The following is a 17,581-nucleotide window of genomic DNA, read 5'->3' as shown; positions in this document are numbered from 1 at the left end:
AATAAAGTCTGCTTTGTAGTGAATTGGGACTTCGATGTTTAACCGGATGCATTCATGTACTGATCGATACCATTAATGTTGAAGAAAAATAACTTGGGCCTGGAACCTGTGTGCCTGACTCTCCCTTTTGAAAACCATTAGACCCACCAACCAGCTCTGTCTGTGTCTAAAATGGCACCATATTCCCTAAATACAGTGGCTTGCGAAAGTATTCACTCCCTTCGCATTTGTCCTATTTTGTTGCCTTACAACCTGGAATTAAAAGGGATTTTTGGGGGGTTTGAATCATTTAATTTACACAACATGCCGACCACTTTGAAGATGCAAAATATATTATATTGTGACACAAACAAGAAATAACACAAAAAAACTGAAAACTTGAGCGTGCACAACTATTCACCCCCCGAAGTCAATACCTTGTAGAGTCACCTTTTGCAGCAATTACGGCTGCAAGTCTCTTGGGATATGTCTCTATAAGCCTGGCACATCTGGCCGCTGGGATTAATGCCCATTCTTCAAGGCAAAACTGCTACAGCTCTTTCAAGTTGGATGGGTTCTGCTGGTGTAAATCAAATCAAATCAAATTTTACTTGTCACATACACATGGTTAGCAGATGTTAATGCGAGTGTAGCGAAATGCTTGTGCTTCTAGTTCCGACAATGCAGTGATAACCAACAAGTAATCTAACTAACAATTCCAAAACTGCTGTCTTATACACAGTGTAAGGGGATAAAGAATATGTACATAAGGATATATGAATGAGTGATGGTACAGAGCAGCATACAGTAGATGGTATCGAGTACAGTATATACATATGAGATGAGTATGTAGACAAAGTAAACAAAGTGGCATAGTTAAAGTGTCTAGTGATACATGTATTACATAAGGATGCAGTCGATGATGTAGAGTACAGTATATACGTATGCATATGAGATGAATAATGTAGGGTAAGTAACATTATATAAGGTAGCATTGTTTAAAGTGGCTAGTGATATATTTACATCATTTCCCATCAATCCCATTATTAAAGTGGCTGGATTTGGGTCAGTGTCAATGACAGTGTGTTGGCAGCAGCCACTCAATGTTAGTGGTGGCTGTTTCACAGTCTGATGGCCTTGAGATATAAGCTGTTTTTCAGTCTCTCGGTCCCAGCTTTGATGCACCTGTACTGACCTCGCCTTCTGGATGATAGCGGGGTGAACAGGCGGTGGTTCGGGTGGTTGATGTCCTTGATGATCTTTATGGCCTTCCTGTAACATCGGGTGGTGTAGGTGTCCTGGAGGGCAGGTAGTTTGCCCCGGTGATGCGTTGTGCAGACCTCACTACCCTCTGGAGAGCCTTACGGTTGAGGGCGGAGCAGTTGCCGTACCAGGCGGTGATACAGCCCGCCAGGATGCTCTCGATTGTGCATCTGTAGAAGTTTGTGAGTACTTTTGGTGACAAGCCAAATTTCTTCAGCCTCCTGAGGTTGAAGAGGTGCTGCTGCGCCTTCTTCACGACGCTGTCAGTGTGAGTGGACCAATTCAGTTGGTCTGTGATGTGTATACCGAGGAACTTAAAACTTGCTACCCTCTCCACTACTGTTCCATCGATGTGGATAGGGGGGTGTTCCCTCTGCTGTTTCCTGAAGTCCACAATCATCTCCTTAGTTTTGTTGACGTTGAGTGTGAGGTTATTTTCCTGACACCACACTCCGAGGGCCCTCACCTCCTCCCTGTAGGCCGTCTCGTCGTTGTTGGTAATCAAGCCTACCACTGTTGTGTCGTCCGCAAACTTGATGATTGAGTTGGAGGCGTGCGTGGCCACGCAGTCGTGGGTGAACAGGGAGTACAGGAGAGGGCTCAGAACGCACCTTTGTGGGGCCCCCGTGTTGGGGATCAGCGGGGAGGAGATGTTGTTGCCTACCCTCACCACCTGGGGGCGGCCCGTCAGGAAGTCCAGTACCCAGTTGCACAGGGCGGGGTCGAGACCCAGGGTCTCGAGCTTGATGACGAGCTTGGAGGGTACTATGGTGTTGAATGCCGAGCTGTAGTCGATGAACAGCATTCTCACATAGGTATTCCTCTTGTCCAGGTGGGTTAGGGCAGTGTGCAGTGTGGTTGAGATTGCATCGTCTGTGGACCTATTTGGGTGGTAAGCAAATTGGAGTGGGTCTAGGGTGTCAGGTAGGGTGGAGGTGATATGGTCCTTGACTAGTCTCTCAAAGCACTTCATGATGACGGAAGTGAGTGCTACGGGCGGTAGTCGTTTAGCTCAGTTACCTTAGCTTTCTTGGGAACAGGAACAATGGTGGCCCTCTTGAAGTATGTGGGAACAGCAGACTGGTATAGGGATTGATTGAATATGTCCGTAAACACACCGGCCAGCTGGTCTGCGCATGCTCTGAGGGCGCGGCTGGGGATGCCGTCTGGGCCTGCAGCCCTGCGAGGGTTAACACGTTTAAATGTCTTACTCACCTCGGCTGCAGTGAAGGAGAGACCGCATGTTTTCGTTGCAGGCCGTGTCAGTGGCACTGTATTGTCCTCAAAGCGGGCAAAAAGTTATTTAGTCTGCCTGGGAGCAAGACATCCTGGTCCGTGACTGGGCTGGGTTTCTTCTTGTAGTCCGTGATTGACTGTAGACCCTGCCACATGCCTCTTGTGTCTGAGCCATTGAATTGAGATTCCACCTTGTCTCTGTACTGACGCTTAGCTTGTTTAATAGCCTTGCGGAGGGAATAGCTGCATTGTTTATATTCGGACATGTTACCAGACACCTTGCCCTGATTAAAAGCAGTGGTTCGCGCTTTCAGTTTCACGCGAATGCTGCCCTCAATCCACGGTTTCTGGTTAGGGAATGTTTTTATCGTTGCTATGGGAACGACATCTTCGACGCACGTTCTAATGAACGCGCACACCGAATCAGCGTATTCGTCAATATTTTTATCTGACGCAATACGAAACATGTCCGAGTCCACGTGATGGAAGCAGTCTTGGAGTGTGGAGTCAGCTTGGTCGGACCAGCGTTGGACAGACCTCAGCGTGGGAGCCTCTTGTTTTAGTTTCTGCCTGTAGGCAGGGATCAGCAAAATGGAGTCGTGGTCAGCTTTTCCGAAAGGGGGGCGGGGCAGGGCCTTATATGCGTCGCGGAAGTTAGAGTAACAATGATCCAAGGTTTTACCACCCCTGGTTGCGCAATCGATATGCTGATAAAATTTAGGGAGTCTTGTTTTCAGATTAGCTTTGTTAAAATCCCCAGCTACAATGAATGCAGCCTCCGGATAAATGGTTTCCAGTTTGCAAAGAGTTAAATGAAGTTTGTTCAGAGCCATCGATGTGTCTGCTTGGGGGGGGGATATATACGGCCGTGATTATAATCGAAGAGAATTCTCTTGGAAGATAATGCGGTCTACATTTGATTGTGAGGAATTCTAAATCAGGTGAACAGAAGGATTTGAGTTCCTGTATGTTTCCTTCATCACACCATGTCTCGTTAGTCATGAGGCATACGCCCCCGCCACTCTTCTTACCAGAAAGATGTTTGTTTCTGTCGGCGCGATGCGTGGAGAAACCCGTTGGCTGCACCGCATCGGATAGCGTCTTCCCAGTAAGCCATGTTTCCGTGAAGCATAGAACGTAGCAGTCTCTGATGTCCCTCTGGAATGCCACCCTTGCTCGGATTTCGTCAACCTTGTTGTCAAGAGACTGGACATTGGCAAGAAGAATGCTGGGGAGTGGTGCGCGATGTGCCCTTTTTCGGAGTCTGACCAGAATACCGCCTCGTTTCCCTCTTTTTCGGAGTCGTTTTCTTGGGTCGCTGCATGCGATCCATTCCGTTGTCCTGTTTGTAAGGCAGAACACAGGATCCGCGTCGCGGAAAACATATTCTTGGTCGTACTGATGGTGAGTTGACGCTGATCTTATATTCAGTAGTTCTTCTCGACTGTATGTAATGAAACCTAAGATGACCTGGGGTACTAATGTAAGAAATAACACGTAAAAAAACAAAAAACTGCATAGTTTCCTAGGAACGCGAAGCGAGGCGGCCATCTCTATCGGCGCCGGCAATTTTTTAAAATGTTATACTACAGATGTTCAATTGGATTGAGGTCTGGGATTTGACTAGCCCATTCCAAGACATTTAAATGTTTCCCCTTAAACCACTCAAATGTTGCTTTAGCAGTATGCTTAGGTTCATTGTCCTACTGGAAGGTGAACCTCAGTCTGAAACAGGTTTCCCTCAAGAAATTCCCTGTATTTAGCGCCATCCATCATTCCTTCAATTCTAACAAGTTTCCCAGGCTCTGCCGATGAATAACATCCCCACAGCATGAAGCTGCCACCACCATGCTTCACTGTGGGGATGGTGTTCTCGGGGTGATGTGAGGTGTTGGGTTTGCACCATATAAAACATTTTCATTGATGGCCAAAAAGCTCAGTTTTCGTCTCATCTGACCAGAGTACCTTCTTCCATATGTGTGGGGAGTCTCCCCACATGCCTTTTGGTGAACACCCAAAGTGTTTTCTTATTTCTTTCTGTAAGCAATGGCTTTTTTTCTGGCCACTCTTCTTTAAAGCCCAGCTCTATGGAGTGTACGGCTTAAAGTGGTCCTATGGACAGATACTCCAATCTCAGCTGTGGAGCTTTGGAGCTCCTTCAGGGCTATCTTTGGTCTGGTTGTTGCCTAACTGATTAATGCCCTCCTTGCCTGGTCCGTGAGTTTGGTGGGCGGCCCTCTTTTGGCAGGTTTGTTGTGGTGCCATATTCTTTCAATTTTTTTAACCAATAGATTTAATGCTGCTCTGTACGATGTTCACAGTTTCTGACATGTTTTTATAACTCAACACTGATCTGTACTTCTCCACAACTTTGTCCCTGACCTATTTGGAGAGCTCCTTGGTTTTCATGGTGCCGCTTGCTGGTGGTACCCCTTTCTTAGTGGTGTTGCAGACTCTTGGGCCTTTCAGAACAGGTATATATATACTGAGATCATGTGATACTTAGATTGCACACAGGTGGTCTTTATTTAACTATTTATGTGACTTCTGAAGGTAATTGGTTGCACCAGATCTTATTTAGGTGCTTCATAGCAAAGGGGGTGAATACATACAGTGGGGCAAAAAAAGTATTTAGTCAGCCACCAATTGTGCAAGTTCTCTCACTTAAAAAGATGAGAGAGGCCTGTAATTTTCATAATAGGTACATTTCAACTATGACAGACAAAATGAGAAATAAAATCCAGAAAATCACATTGTAGGATTTTTAATGAATTTATTTGCAAATTATGGTGGAAAATAAGTATTTGGTCAATAACAAAAGTTTATCAATAACAAAAGTATATGCATGCACCACAAGTAATTTTTTTCATTTCACTTCACCAATTTGGACTATTTTGTGTATGTCTGTTACATCCAAATAAAAATGCATTTCAATTACAAGTTGTAATGTCGTCAAATGTAGAGCACTATATAAGGAATAGATTGCCATTTGCAACATTTACACTCTCTCTCAGAGGTCATCAAACAGGCCTATGATTTGACCTAAGGTGAACATTACATCAAAGATAGGTATTTTGTCTTTCAGTAGGGATTTTCTGTATTTTTTTCAGCATATGTAGTAGCAGTTGTAGTAGAAGTTGTTTTGAAAGGAAGAGGAAGATGAGGAGGAGGAAGGTGAGGAAGAGGATGAGGAAGATAAATAAAAGGAGGATGAGGGGAGGAGGAGGAGGTGGAGGAGGAGGAGGAGTATTCTGTTCAATAGATCAATGCACCTTTAGCTCACAGCTGGTACAAATGCTACAATTTTGCAATATATATTGCCAGGTATACAGTATTGCAGATAATCTTCAGAATTAAGATCGTCTTTACACTTCAACATACAAATTATTATCTTATTCACTTATTTTCCCCACTGTTGAGAAGCACTGTCCGGTATAACAATCCACAATGCTGAAATCAAGCAGTGGATACTTGCTTCTTAAATCAGCTGCATAGGGAATGAACAGCCAAAGGGTTCTGTGGAAACGGTGTCATTCATACTCTCCATAGGGCTCTGGTGAATGTACAGAATTGGGTGCCATTTGAGATGCATATTGAGTGTCTCAGTCAATGTGGTGTGACTGGGATGAATATATCTCTCTCCTGGCATTGTAAGCCCAGGCAGTATGTCCTCCAGGAGGGCACTGGCAGTGCTTGTAAAGCCTGGGTGGCTAGCTGGGCTCCATGCATCTTTACAGGTTACAGGAATGTGTCAGCAGTAATCTGTTGGCCGGCCATCACTGGAAATGTAAAATGACAAACTAATGAAAGCATCGTGATACTCTGTGGCAGGGAGAGGGAGAGTTGGATTCAATTGTGTCTATTTAATGCAGCTGTGTCGGGGCTCTCTGACTGGGGTTACAGAGAGAATAAGAATTTGTCTCTGGTGAGATCACCACTCTGTTGGTGTTGATTAATGAGGATCTTTGCGATTGCTTTTTAAGTAAACAGAAGTGGCCAAGAATGAGGTTTAATGACCCTCTGTGTGTAAGCGCTGGCCAAATACAGCCGTTTGGTTTCAATTAGGTCCGCTGCAGAGGGGAGAGGAGGGGGAGGAAAGACGACAGCGTCGCCCATTCTGTTTTACCAGAGTAATCTCCCTCATCCCGGTGTCTTCAGCGGCGCCTACCAGCCAGCTTCTCCAGCTCTGAGTGTGAAATTAAATGTGAACACTGACCAACTGGAAGGTATAGAACACAGTCAAAGGCCACTTTGTATGAGTTAGTTTTGGTGCTAGGTGACTTCATTTCCCCCCGTCTCTCTCTGTGACCTGGAGAAGGGGAGAGAACGCTGTCCGAAGCAGCAGTGGCGTAAACAGTGCCTGTAGGATGGGGTGCCACTCTTCTCTGAGGTTTGGGGTACAGCTCATTGCATGGAGAGAGCAGTAATCCGATACTGAGTGAGTGCCAGGGACCCCACTGGGTGCTTATTTCAGTGGCTTACATTTAGGAGAACATTAGAAGACTGCTGCTAAAGGTCTTATGCCACAGTAGCCACCTCTGCTATGTGCTGCTACTGTATGTACTGCCGGGATGCACTGTATTTCCTACATAACCAGAGCCCTATTATATATGGGAAAGAAAGAGGCACCAACTGGTATTTTCTAGCTCAGGCGAGATATATATTAGTATATTAAGGAGTCTCAGTGTAATGTATGAGATGGAATTTAAAAAAGCTTTGAACAGCCTCCAATAAATGAAACTATTTCATAAAAGGGGAAACACAACTAGCTCACTGGCCCTAAACATTTTAAATCAAACCCTGCACTTTAAAAAATAAACTATTGAACATTGTTCCTAATAAAAATGAAAGCGTTTAACTCTATAGCATTTAGCTACAATTATTCTTTCACATAAGAGGAACCACCCTCTATGATGTGGTATTACAATATCTAAATAAAGCAGATGATTGATTTAGTGTATACTGTCTGTCATGTGTTCTTAAGTCAAGGCAGCTGTTCTGAGTGCTCTATGCTTCTGAAGTAGAGCTATGATACCATAACACAGCCATTTCCCCAGTCGTATAGTTCTCACATGCTGTTCGTGTAAACTCTTGACACATCCCAAATCCCACCCTATTCCCTTTATTGTGCACTACTTTTGACCAGGGCTCATAGGGCTTGGTTGTGGAATATATGGAAAAGGGTGCTATTTGGAATGCCCTGTTAGAGGCTATATTTCCCAATCCTGATTTGCTGCTGTCATTCTTTAACCTTTCGAGATTCATTTTTTATTTCAACATTCAAACTGCTTTTCTTCTTAATTATTTTTGGCTAGGTATCACATGGAATGGTAAGATGGAATCATTCATTTTTATAACAAAACAATGCAACAATGCCCTATAACCTGTGTCTGCACTTTCTAATGTAGCTGGGACTGCATGCAGTATGTAGACTAGTGATCAAAGTTGATTTTCATGTGTTTTGAATTGACAGATGACTTCAAGGCCTATTAACAAATTGGGAGACTCCACACACACACACACACACACACACACACACACACACACACACACACACACACACACACACACACACACACACACACACACACACACACACACACACACACACACACACACAGGCACGCACACACACATGCACACACACACACGCACACTAACACGCACACACACACGCACACACACACACACACACACACACACGCACACACCCACGCATGCATGCATGGTGTGCGTGCCATCTCTGGGCGTTAATCTCAGTTTTAGGCCAAGGCAGCATCGCTCTCTCTCTCCCTCTCTGTGGGCTTCACATTACACACTGTTCAGAAATCATTACGAATTAGGCCAGGACCAAAACCCAGAGGAGAGGAGGTCTAGATGCCTGGTAATAACTGTGTTTGCACCCCACTGAAAGACGGGCGCAGGGCAGCCCCCTCTGCCAAACACGTCCACAGAGCAGCTCCCTGCTACACTGGATATCTCTCTCTCGTCTGCACCAGTGAGTTGATCAAAGTTACAGAACAAAAAAATTGCCATTAAATCCACCAGTTTAAGCTACAGATATCTGGCTTTTTGCAAAGGCAGCGTGTCAATCTTCCGCATCTGTGGCTAAAGGTGGTAGTGCTAGAGTGGTGTTTGTCAGACAGTGAGACATCTGTGGCTAAAGGTGGTAGTGCTAGAGTGGTGTTTGTCAGACAGTGAGACATCTGTGGCTAAAGGTGGTAGTGCTAGAGTGGTGTTTGTCAGACAGTGAGACATCTGTGGCTAAAGGTGGTAGTGCTAGAGTGGTGTTTGTCAGACAGTGAGACATCTGTGGCTAAAGGTGGTAGTGCTAGAGTGGTGTTTGTCAGACAGTGAGACATCTGTGGCTAAAGGTGGTAGTGCTAGAGTGGTGTTTGTCAGACAGTGAGACATCTGTGGCTAAAGGTGGTAGTGCTAGAGTGGTGTTTGTCAGACAGTGAGACATCCTGTAAATCGGTCTTCTCACTTACTGTAAATGTCTGTAGGTTCTGAACTATGACCACTCTACGGAAAGGGGAGGCGCGCACGTGTAGCTCTATGACCCCCACAAGTGTCACGGGACTAATTTGAAGATAACCAGTACCAGTTTTTTTTAAATGAATAGAAGTATGTAGGTAGTTTTGTGCCTAACAAAAAAATGGGGTTAAATGTGTGTTAAAAAAATATATAAATATATATATATAAAAATATATACAGTACCAGTCAAAAGTTTAGACACACCTACTCATTCAAAGGTTTTCCTTCATTTTTTATTATTTTCTACATTAAATAACATATATGGAATAATAGTAGTAACCAAAAAAGTGTTAAATAAATCAAAATATATTTAAGATTCTTCAAAGTAGCTGTAACGTCGGGTGAGTGATGAGTGAGGAGTCAAATGCAGAGAGCGAAGTGAACGGGAAAAAATGCTTTAATGTCCTTCAAAACGTAACAGGTCCAATCATGGGTGAATGCCCTAAAACACTGGTGCTAAACAAACCCAAAACCTAGTTACAAACACTGGATAGCGAAAACCCAAAACAAACACGATACATCACCAAACGTAACAACCAACAAACCCGCACAAACACCAGCGGGCAAAACAAACTTAAATAACACCCATCCCAAAACCCCAACAAGGAACAGGTGAAAACAATTAGACAAAAACAAACGAAGAGGAAAAAGGGATCGGTGGCAGCTTGTAGACTGGCGACGACGAGCGCCGAGCACCACCCGAACAGGAAGGGGAGCCACCTTCGGTGGTATTCGTGACGGTAGCCACCCTTTGCCTTGATGACAGCTTTGCACACTCTTGGCATTCTTTCAACCAGCTTCATGAGGTAGTCACCTGGAATACATTTCAATTAACAGGTGTGCCTTGTTAAAAGTTAATTTGTGGAAATTATTTTCTTCTTAATATGTTTGAGACAATCAGTTGTGGGGTAGTATACAGAAGATATCCAACTTATGACAAGAACAGCAAATCCAACTTATGACAAGAACAGCAAAGAGAAACGGCAGTCCATCATAACTTTAATTTGTCCAACAAATTTGAATGTTTCTTCAAGTGCAGTTGCAAAAACCATCAAGCGCTATGATGAAACTGGCTCTTACGAGGACCGCCACAGGAAAGGAAGACCAAAAGTTACCTCTGCTGCAGAGGATGAATTCATTAGAGTTAGATTGCAGCCCCAATAAATGCTTTCCAGTTCAAGTAACAGACACATATAACCATCAACTGTTCAGAGGAGACGGTGTAAATCAGGCCTTCGTGGTAAAATTGCTGCAAAGAAACCACTGCTAAAGGACACCAAAAATAAGAAGAGACTTGCTTGGGCCAAACAACACAAGCAATGGACATTAGACCTGTGGAAATCTGTCCTTTGGTCTGATGAGTCCAAATCTGCGATTTTTGGCTCTAACCGCTGTGTCTTTGTGAGACACAGAATAGGTGAACGGATGATCTCCGCGTGTGTGGTTCTCACCGTGAAGCATGGAGGAGGGGGTGTGGGGGTGCTTTGTTAGTGGCACTGTTAATGATGTGTTTTAGCATTCAAGACATGCTTAACCAGCATAGCTACCACAGCATTCTGCAGCAATACGCCATCCTTCTGGTTTGAACTTAGTGGGACTATCACTTGTTTTTCAACAGGACAATAACCCAAAACATAATAACCCAAAACATACTTCCAGGCTGTGTAAGGGCTATTTGACCAAGAAGGAGAGTGATGGAGTGCTGCATAAGATCAATTGGCCTCCACAATCAACCCAATTCCAGGTGAAGATGGTTGAGAGAATGTCAAGAGTTTGCAAAGCTGTCATCAATGCAAAGGGTGAAGATCAATCTCCAAGATTTAGGACAGACAATTCAAAACCTTGTTTCTTATGATCTGTTAATTTGCCTGTACTTTTTGCCATTTATCACTGTCTTATTCAATTAGTTTCTATTGGTATTTGTAGTAAAGTACAAAATCTGTATTTTATCAAATTGTTTTTTATATATAAATACTGTATATATATATACATATTGTATATGTAAAGGGGTCCTAAAATTACAAATCAAATAGCTAAATGATCCATATTATCTTAAAACAATTCCATATGTCAGCTTAGTACCACCCACCCCGCTCCTCCCCCAACGTCTTAGAATCATCCAGTTTTCCTGTCAGTTTGCTTCCATGTCACTCTGTACCCAATACCACCAACATATTCACTCTGTACCCAATACCACCAACATATTCACTCTGTACCCAATACCACCAACATATTCACTGTGTACCCAATACCACCAACATATTCACCATGTACCCAATACCACCAACACATTCACTCTGTACCCAATACCACCAACATATTCACTCTGTACCCAATACCACCAACATATTCACTCTATACCCAATATGTCACACCCTGACCATAGTTTGCTTTGTATGTTTCTATGTTTTGCTTGGTCAGGGTGTGATCTGAGTGGGCATTCTATGTTGGATGTCTTGTTTGTCTATTTCTATGTCTGGCCTGATATGGTTCTCAATCAGAGGCAGGTGTTAGTCATTGTCTCTGATTGGGAAGCATATTTACATTTACATTTACATTTAAGTCATTTAGCAGACGCTCTTATCCAGAGCGACTTACAAATTGGTGCATTCACCTTATGACATCCAGTAGCCTGGGTTTCACTGTGTGTTTGTGGGTGATTGTTCCTGTCTCTGTGTTTTGCACCAGATAGGACTGTTTTAGGTTTTCACACTTTTGTTAGTTTATTCGTGTACAGTTTCTTTATTAAAGTACAATGAATAACAACCACGCTGCATTTTGGTCCGCCTCTACTTCACCTAAAGAAAACCGTTACACAATACCACCAACATATTCACCATGTACCCAATACCACCAACACATTCACTCTGTACCCAATACCACCAACATATTCACTGTGTACCCAATACCACCAACATATTCACCATGTACCCAATACCACCAACACATTCACTCTGTACCCAATACCACCAACATATTGACTGTGTACCCAATACCACCAAAATATTCACCATGTACCCAATACCACCAACATATTCACTCTGTACCCAATACCACCAACATATTCACTGTGTACCCAATACCACCAACATATTCACTGTGTACCCAATACCACCAACATATTCACTGTGTACCCAATACCACCAACATATTCACTGTGTACCCAATACCACCAACAGAGTCACTCTGTACCCAATACCACCAACATATTCACCCTGTACCCAATACCACCAACATATTCACTGTGTACCCAATACCACCAAAATATTCACTCTGTACCCAATACCACCGACATATTCACCATGTACCCAATACCACCAACATATTCACTCTTGTACCCAATAACACCAACATATTCACCCTGTACCCAATACCACCAACATATTCACTCTGTACCCAATACCACCAACATATTCACTCTGTACCCAATACCACCAACATATTCACTGTGTACCCAATACCACCAACATATTCACTGTGTACCCAATACCACCAACATATTCACTGTGTACCCAATACCACCAACAGAGTCACTCTGTACCCAATAACACCAACATATTCACCCTGTACCCAATACCACCAACATATTCACTCTGTACCCAATACCACCAACATATTCACTCTGTACCCAATACCACCAACATATTCACTCTGTACCCAATACCACCAACATATTCACTCTGTACCCAATACCACCAACATATTCACTCTGTACCCAATACCACCAACATATTCACCCTGTACCCAATACCACCAACATATTCACTCTGTACCCAATACCACCAACATATTCACTCTGTACCCAATACCACCAACATATTCACTCTGTACCCAATACCACCAAAATATTCACCATGTACCCAATACCACCAAAATATTCACCATGTACCCAATACCACCAACATATTCACTCTGTACCCAATACCACCAACATATTCACTGTGTACCCAATACCACCAACATATTGACTGTGTACCCAATACCACCAACATATTCTCAGGCAGTTGCTAAACTCTGCCACTCAAGTTCTTTGTCAGGTTTGTGAATATTTCCTGGATAGAACTGTTTGTTCACTGGCTGATGGCTTTAACTGGAAATTGGTCATGAGTGTGTGCTACCATATGTGTAGGATAAAGCCTACACGACAATAGCAGCACTATAGCGTATATAACCAGGAAGAAAGTGTCATCACTCTGTGAAATACATTCATATGAACAGAGCCAACAGTTATAAAACAGCTAATCTGTGTGTTGTACTGTTCATTTTCACATTATATTGAGACAATTGCACATTTGAACACAAGCTGCGCTTACAATCACAGTTTACATTTGACAGGTTCTGAAGTGGTGAGGAAAATTGAATGAAGAAAATAATTGTGTTTATTAGCAGGTGCTATCACATACAAAAAGTATATTGATATGAAATGTACATAGGCTAGGTAATGTATTTAACTTTTTGCTTACCATCTTCATTCAAGTGCCTCTGTGGTTAAACTATTTCTTATCAAAATTGAAATTATTTCCCAGCCTTATGTTGAGATATTGGGTACGCAAGTGGCGCAGTTGTCTAAGGCACTACTGCATCTCAGTACTAGAGGCGTCACTACAGACACCCCGGTTTGATTCCAGGCTGTATCACAACCGGCTGTGATTGGGAGTCCCATAGGGCGGTGCACAATTGTCCCGGAGTCGTCCGGGTTTGGCTGTTCTAGGCCGTCATTGTAAATAATAATTTGTTCTTGTTAACTGACTTGCCTAGTTAAATAAAATGTGAAATAGCTCTATTTCCAACCACTGTCAAAGCACTAACTAACATTAGTACCCATTGACTTTAATCATGTCGCTCTGCAAGAAAACTAAATTGTATGTACTTCAAAGAAGCAAAAAACTTGCATTTGTTATCGGAATATATCAAGTGGAATATAATAACTGAATTAACAGCCTCAGAGCAGAGTACAATCAATTGATATGACATAATAGACTTGCCTTTCTTGATTGAATGAGGAGGTAACAGACACCCCTGATGGCAATAGAGAGATACAAAGCAGAGAGAGAGATGTGGGAGGAAGTATGAGGAAGAAGGAGAGGAGAGTGTGTCTCAGGGCATGGCTGTGAGGCCAGGGCAGTGTGTGGTTCTCGATTAAAACAGACCATGTGCGTTTTATCAGACTTAAACAAACGTTGGCAGTAAACATTCCTGACGCCAGCTAAATTGTGGGTCTGTTTGAAGTATCAGCTTCTCTCTCTCTCTCTCTCTCTCTCTCTCTCTCTCTCTCTCTCTCTCTCTCTCTCTCTCTCTCTCTCTCTCTCTCTCTCTCTCTCTCTCTCTCTCTCTCTCTCTCTCTCTCTCTCTCTCTCTCTCTCATATATACAGTTATAAGTGTATTTAAGAGGAAGAAATGGGTGGGTGACTATGGACAGCTCTTTCTTGGCCAACACAGAGACTCTTTCAGGGCTGAAGTGTGAGAAAACAAAGTTAGTGGTGGTGGCCACCAAGACTCTTTCCCCTGTCTCACCCCCCTCAACCCTCCCAGTCTGTCTTCCAACCCTGTCTCGCCCCCCTCAACCCTCCCAGACTGTCTTCCAACCCTGTCTCACACCCCTCCCAGGCTGTCCTCCAACCCTGTCTCACCCCCCTCAACCCTCCCAGACTGTCTTCCAACCCTGTCTCACACCCCTCCCAGACTGTCCTCCAACCCTGTCCCACACCCCTCCCAGACTGTCCTCCAACCCTGTCTCACCCCCCCTCAACCCTCCCAGACTGTCTTCCAACCCTGTCTCACACCCCTCCCAGACTGTCTTCCAACCCTGTCTCACACCCCTCCCAGACTGTCCTCCAACCCTGTCTCAACCCCCTCAACCCTCCCAGACTGTCTTCCAACCCTGTCTCACACCCCTCCCAGACTGTCCTCCAACCCTGTCTCACCCCCCAACCCTCCCAGATTGTCTTCCAACCCTGTCTCACACCCCTCCCAGACTGTCCTCCAACCCTGTCTCACCCCCTCAACCCTCCCAGACTGTCTTCCAACCCTGTCTCACACCCCTCCCAGACTGTCTTCCAACCCTGTCTCACACCCCTCCCAGACTGTCCTCCAACCCTGTCTCAACCCCCTCAACCCTCCCAGACTGTCTTCCAACCCTGTCTCACACCCCTCCCAGACTGTCCTCCAACCCTGTCTCACCCCCCCAACCCTCCCAGATTGTCTTCCAACCCTGCCTCACCCCCTCAATCCTCCCAGACTGTCTCACACCCCTCACCCCTCCAGACTCTCCCCCAAGACTGTCTCAGCCCCGAGCCTCTCGTCCCTCAATGCTTGTCCAAGCCACTGACCAAAGACATTTCTATTGGTCCCTGTGTACTATTTATTAATGTGTGTTCATAACTAATGTGGTCAGGGCAATTTGCGTATAGAGAATAAAGAAAGAGAGAGAAAGAGAGAAAAATTAAAAAATAAGAAAAAAGAAAGAACGAGAGAAATAGAAAAAGAGAAAGAAAGAAAGATGCACATTACACCTAAAATGTGATTGAAATGTTATAATAATCTGATCATCTTCCACAACTAGTAGGCATATTCTTTTGCTATTTGAGTCAGTGTGAACAGAAGGTGGTGGGTGTTGATAGTGTCTACAGAAGGAGACCAGAGGAATCAGTCTGCTGCATGATGTTTTCTTTGACCGGGTTCCTTCTTCACCCTGAGGTGAAGGCCTCTTTCTTTTTTATCAAATACATTTCCTCTTCAGTCACATGTTGTGCTCAAGATGCTCATCTTGCATAGTCAGCCTTGCAGCCTTGCAATCCTTGGAGATGAGTAGGATGTAGAGAGTAGGGTGTTTTCAAACTGGAACATTGCTGAGCTGCCAAGATATATGTTTTGTTAGTTTTTTCTCCTCCACCACCACAAAACTTTTGGGGAAGAAGAGATTTGGAAGCTGTTGTTTAGTGGTCTAAAAGCAGATATCTGACCAGTGGTTCTCATATGAGAGCATGGATGCAATCGCTGCTTTTTATCATATAGCAATATTCATCAAACTCCCATAACAGTTGGCATTTCTTTGAGCACACATTTCTCATATTTACTGAATAAATTAATAATACTAGTATATTTTAAAATTTCATAGACAGTTTGTGTTTTTCAAAGCAATAAAATAGTTTAAACTTAAATTGTCTTGTTAACATTGATAACTAAACAAAGGATGTGTAATTACAATAAATGTGTCACCTTTTTCCTTACCTTATACTCAGTAGTTAACATAGTTAATTTCCCCCAATAAAAGTAGGTGATTGCACGAGTCGAAGTTGTCTAATTTAAGTGGGTTGCATTGTTTCAAATTGGCAACAATTTACTACTCTGGCTGTCTTTCTAAGAGACACCAATATTTCCCTTTCTGCTTCCAGCTCCTGCAAGCTCTAACAAGCCCATAGGGACTATAAGGATTACATCAATTGGCAAATTGCTGAGTTAAATTAGACAGCACGATTAGTGCATAAAAACGACATCAAATTGCTTGCTGTGACCTTGTTTATAAACCCTATAGGGTTGTACTAGCAAAAACAAACAGACATCACCTTGGTTCTTTCTTTTCAGGTCATATCCAACACTAACATTTCAGCTAGTGCTCAAATCATATACAAGTGTGTTTTAAAAAGATTAAGTTTGCTATTATAATTTTCTCAACAAAGTGAATGTATTTCAGTTGTCATGTACAGGACTGTCAGAGGCAGTGCTCTCCAACTCAGCAGCAACGTGATGTGAATAGTGTTGTACAGAACACCCTTAGCAAAGCCATGTTCACACCTCACTAACCTATCTAACTCCTGACTCAGGAAATCCCCTAAGATGAGACACACAGGGTCACAGAGAGAGAGAGAGTGAGACAGAGAGCAAGAGAGCAAAAGAGAGAGAGAGAGAAAGAAAGAAAGAAAGAACGGAAGAAAGAAAGAAAGAACGAAGAGCGAGACAGACAGACTCGCGTGGGATAAACTCTTAGCTTCTCTCCTACTTCGCTACCACAGCCACTGACTGACTGTCTGTCTAGATGTCTGGTGGAACACCAACATTGCATTGTGCAGTAATCCCTAGCATGTCATACTGGAGACATACGTAACACGTCAGAGTCTGTAAATGTTACCACGTGTCTAGTAGGTCTACAGTGCAGCACATTCCAACAGGAGTGGATGTATGTACAGGGAGAAGGGAGAGAACGCATTATACACCTTTCAATAGTTTTCACAAACTGGAAGAACCATGCCCTTCATTATAAAATTAATCTTCATCTTTGGCTTGTTTATTCTTATATACCTCACAATGCATTACATAATCTTCTTTGTCATATACCGTACTGAAAACCTTCCTAACTGTGGCAATTTTTTCAAGTGCAATTTTCACATTTATATTGTTGCACGATTTTGCAATTGTTTTTATTTGATCCGTCAGAGAAGAGAACCGAAGGCCGGAGGCTTACGTAGAGACACTTCGAAAGCGGTTATATAAGAGCGTGTGGTGATGCAGCTCTGTAGTCTCTGAGATGCAGGTGCTGCTGTGTGTTGCTTTGCACCATTTGCACTG

Source organism: Oncorhynchus keta, chromosome 35 (genome assembly GCF_023373465.1).
Source record: "Oncorhynchus keta strain PuntledgeMale-10-30-2019 chromosome 35, Oket_V2, whole genome shotgun sequence".
Classification (NCBI taxonomy): Eukaryota; Metazoa; Chordata; class Actinopteri; order Salmoniformes; family Salmonidae; genus Oncorhynchus; species Oncorhynchus keta.
The sequence above is the reverse complement of the archived record's forward strand: the minus strand, read 5'-3'. Positions refer to the sequence as shown.